Source organism: Vicia villosa, unplaced genomic scaffold (genome assembly GCF_029867415.1).
Source record: "Vicia villosa cultivar HV-30 ecotype Madison, WI unplaced genomic scaffold, Vvil1.0 ctg.002616F_1_1, whole genome shotgun sequence".
Taxonomy (NCBI): domain Eukaryota; kingdom Viridiplantae; phylum Streptophyta; class Magnoliopsida; order Fabales; family Fabaceae; genus Vicia; species Vicia villosa.
Window position 1 is genome coordinate 263,632 of NW_026705986.1, and position 4,632 is coordinate 268,263.

At 29.4% G+C, this 4,632-nt stretch overlaps 1 long non-coding RNA gene across 3 annotated transcripts; it reads left to right on the top strand.

The window, feature by feature from the left end:
* The first annotated feature begins 1,085 nt into the window (after nt 1–1,085).
* LOC131639398 (uncharacterized) lies at nt 1,086–3,319 on the top strand. Of its 3 annotated transcripts, none has more exons than XR_009294936.1 (6): nt 1,086–1,372; nt 1,473–2,032; nt 2,199–2,394; nt 2,629–2,800; nt 2,886–2,991; nt 3,167–3,319. It is a non-coding gene; the product is annotated as an uncharacterized LOC131639398 (long non-coding RNA). The 3 variants fall into 3 exon arrangements; XR_009294935.1 differs by having other exon boundaries at nt 1,473–1,826; nt 1,929–2,032; nt 2,629–2,991; XR_009294934.1 differs by having other exon boundaries at nt 2,629–2,991.
* The last annotated feature ends 1,313 nt before the right edge of the window (nt 3,320–4,632 follow it).

Sequence of the window (4,632 nt, forward strand, 5' to 3'; positions counted from 1 at the left end):
ACAAGGCAGATCTTATGGTTCCAGGTGGAGTTATCATTCCAAATGTTTCTGAGGATATTCAATTCGATAAAGGTGATCATGTTCGTTTCAAATTCGATGTTCTTCCATTCAATCAAGCCTTGTCTTGTTTTCTTTTGACATGTCTCTTTTCTTGATGTTGTTGTCATTGTTTGTGTTGTAAATAGTCTTAGAATTATTGCAGATGTCTGAAATGGTTAATCAAAAATTGGCTATTCAAGGAAAAATTCCATCGGACTATTTCAACGCGGTGTTTGATTTGAGTGGCTATTGGTTTCGTGATGCACAAGAGATTAAGTCTCTTGCTTTTGATGGGTACTTCATTTCTCTTTATTATGTACTTAACAGTTTCACACCTAAAACTTCAAGCAGAAGTTAAAAAATTTGTTCCTGCACAGTGGAATCCAGCTTGTTTGTTTAGGTAAGAAAACAGCTACCGCAATGCCGCATCGATTATATTGTGATTATGAATTGTTGCATAATCATAATGTGGTTGATAAGTTTAGTTATGCAGGTTTAGTGTGACATATGGTACACACATAATAGTACACATAATAGTAGCTCACATAATAGTAGGCAAAGGTGTTGGAGGATAAGATGTAATATGTGCCAAAAATATTTGGCTTTTGAAGCATGCAGCTAGTTTGGTTTTGACAGTATAATTTTGTATAGAAAGAATAAAGTATAGTCTTTCCTTGAATTTGAAAGAATAAAATTAATTAGAGGAATCTTTAGAGTTGGTGTATTATAATTTACCTTCATTCAACATTCAAATTAATTAAACAATGGGCCATGGTTGATATTTGTGTCTAAATTCCCACTAGTCATCCTAAAGTATAGTTAAGTGTGATCTCTTGTCAAGGTTTACCAAATATATCAAAGATATAGAAATGATCACTCATTCCAATGCTTTTTATTTCTTGGATCACTAACTCAAAAGATATTATATATAATAAAATGTGAATTTGTGATATTTAAATTTTTGCCCAGGCTTTATAATTTTTCTGGCTTCGCCACTGATTGGTTGTATACGCTCAAGAAATCAACTATCTACCCAATACTATAATGTTGTCCAATCTTACTAATATACCCTTCCTTCAAATATTTTTTACACTAACAAAAGGCTATCTAAGTAATTAACAAAATAAATATTGCTCAATGCCATTTGTGTGCTTCTCATTGGACAAACTCAAAAAATTTTGTACTTCCATTCAATCTTCACAGTTCAAATTCTATATCCCTTTCTCTCTTCTCTCTCCCGTTTTCGATCTTCTATTCTTCTCAAACCCTACAACATCGTCGTCCCTTTTCTCCTTCCATCTTTGTTTCTCATTCCTCTGCCACTCTCAAAAAGGTATGTTTTTCTCTCTTTTATTGTTCTTTCGATCTTCTTATGCATTTTTCTGTGCTAGATGTTCATACCACTGACATGTAATCTGATTCGAAAAAATTAGGGTTTCTAAAAAGAAAATGATGAAGGTACACCACTTAGAGATCAAAGACATAGAACAAGAGCATGAGTTGGAAGATCAAAGTGATGGAGCAGAGGGAAGAATCGAAGAAAATTTCTTTTCTCTGTCTCTAGCATTTTCCAGTCTTCCCTTTTTATGTTCTTTTGATTTGAATGAATTTTCTCTAACTTTATTTTGATTGTGTTCTGTCAATAGGTTTTGAATCTTATATTGGAGTAAATTTCTTGACTCAAATTTCACCAATACTGTATTATATACCCAGTAGATATTTTTTTTCATAATCCAGTTTCTTCCCTTTTGATCTATAATCTGACAGTGCAAATGTTACAATTACTGGTGAGCCTTCAAGTGTTACATGAACCATGATTTTCTGTTGGTTGTGTTATATAATTGCTAGACATTAAGTTGGTGATCTCTATTTTGGGTTTTTTGTTTTAGGTTAACTTTTATGCTATGAGGTTTATTATAGGTTAACTTTGATGCAAAATCCAGAATTACTAAGTTCTACAAAAGGTTTTCAACAAACTGATAAGATCCAGAAGGTAAGTGTATTTTATGTTTTCAGCAACAGGTGGATTTTCATATTTTCATCAACACTATCAATGTTTGTTCTTTCCATCATGGTTTTAGAAAACATTCAATTCCTATACTTTTTCATAATCAAATATTTGCTGTTATGAATTTACCATTAATTTGATTTAATTGCAGTTTGAAAAAGCACTTAATCAAATTAAAGACGATTCCAAATCAAATCATGATGCAGCCCCTCAGTATTATAGATGTTGCAACTTCCTTAGTACATGGAAGAAGTGCAGCAGCTGCTAAAGCCTCATCAAGTGATAAAATTGCTGCCATATTAGCTATACATGTGGTTGGTGACAGGGCTTCAGTGAATGCAAAGCTGGTGAGCTTCATAAATACATTCATAAACTAAAGGAGTTGACGCGGGGCCAATTATTGAAACAAATACCAACAAGATACATACATACAGTGTATATTTCATTGTTGTAAAATATACAGGGATTCACTTTCTCTAACATTGCCTTGCAGCTCCAAGATGAATTCATTGTCTTTTATGCAGAGAGATTAAGCAGCATACTGCATTTTTATTCTTCATGATATTCACTTTGTATTGCAGATCAATGGATGTTTTCGGAAACACCATTTTTCTCCCTCAATGGATGGTCAACTAGATTGCAAAGCTGATTGCAAAAATTCCAATTTGAAATAACTAGGATGTTTGCGGCGATTGCATACCCGTTGGATCTTATGGCTATAATTAATGGCTTCTACTATGCATATAATAAGAAGTGAGATTGTGCATGGATCAGTACTACACCTTCATGACTTACCTATTGTTATTTTCTTGTATCTCAGGATTCTAATCATGCGCAGGAACTCGAATATATGAAAGTTGTGACAAAGCAAGTAACAATATGCTAAATGGAATCAAGTTAGAGTTTGTTGGAGATTGAAGGGCTGAGATCAAATCGAAAGTGAGGTTAGTTAAATTCTGATTCTGTTAAGCTCTTTTCTAATTCTGTTATAATGGTTATGCTCTTTTCTAATTTTTTGTTAGATTTTCTCTGTTAGCAATTTTTGTTGTGATAGCAGTAGGAGTTCTGGTTTGGTGATATTTGTTGAGCCGAAATTGGGTTGGTTTTTAAATTATGCAGGGAGTTTATGGTGTGATGGTGCATGGTTTTCTTGCTGGGTGCATCAGATTTGCAGTTTGGTGCACTTCGGTTTATGCTGCGATTCTGGTGTGGAGTTATGTTGAGTTGTTTTTTTTTGTATTTACGGTGCAGGTTTGCCTTTGGTTAAATGATGCTGAACCAGTGTAAAAACTTACTGTGAAACCTCTCCTCAATTTCACTTTTATTTAGATGCTGAAAGTTTACATCTCTTTTGATTTGTTCTTTTGACTTTTTAGTATGAAGTTCTGTGAACTATTAGTGATTACGAGTTATTTGAATTTTTAGGTTTTTCCATTTTTATTAAAAAAGTTATTATATGCTTTTTTGCAAATTAATTCTATAATAAATTCAATAAATATTTTGGAATTTAGTTCTATAATAAATTAGTTCTAACTTTAACTATGTCACTATCAATTCAATATTATTCTTTTTCTATTATTTGTCATGATATGAATTTTGTAATGTATAAAAACAATATCTTAGTAAAATAATTTTTTTTAAAGTTCTTACTTTGTGTAAATTATTTAAATAATTTAGTTAATTTGTCAAATATTTAATCATGCTTTGCCTTTTTTAATGGAAATTCACATCTCGGTTTTTTATCACACAATTTTATCATCTTGGTTTTGTATAAATTTAATGTGTCATAAACCACCAAAATTAAAACAAATAACTCCTCATTCATTGTTATAATTAAATGTTTTAGTATAAAAATAAAAACAATATATCGTAATAAATTCAAAGATTTATTGTGTTTTTTAATTAAATGATAATATGATTAATAAAATATATCTTGACTTTTGTCAAAATTATTTTAAAAAATTTATTGTTTATACATTTTATCATCTATTATGAACTAACAACCTTGAAATAAATACTCCTGCATTTGTGTGTAATTTAGCACTAATCAAAAACATATATTTTTAATTTATTTAATTTTTATCTAATCATATCAATTCTATTAGTTTAATATCACTAAAAAATTAAAATTATTTTTTTTAAAATTTTAATAATATTAAAATTTTATTTTATTAAATTAAATTAAATTAAATAAAACTCAATAGTCATACAAACAATTAACCTTTTATTTTACGGGTCATTATGAATTCAATATTTATTTTATTTTAATCAAACAATACATATATTTTATTGTATCGAGTAAATTTACCCGTACAAAGTGCTTCAACTTTTTTGATAGCACAAAAAATACATAATTTTTCAAGTAATGCATCTAAAACTAACTATAATATATACTGCTAAAGAGAATTTCATCATCAATTCGATCACGGGTCATTGTCACCACAATATCTTTTTTATTTAATCATCAAAATATTTGTAAATAGTTAATGTTATTAAATATATTGAATTTATCATGTTGTTGATTTGTTACATATTTATTTTTAAATATTTCTAATTATTAATGATTTTATAATAACAATTATATA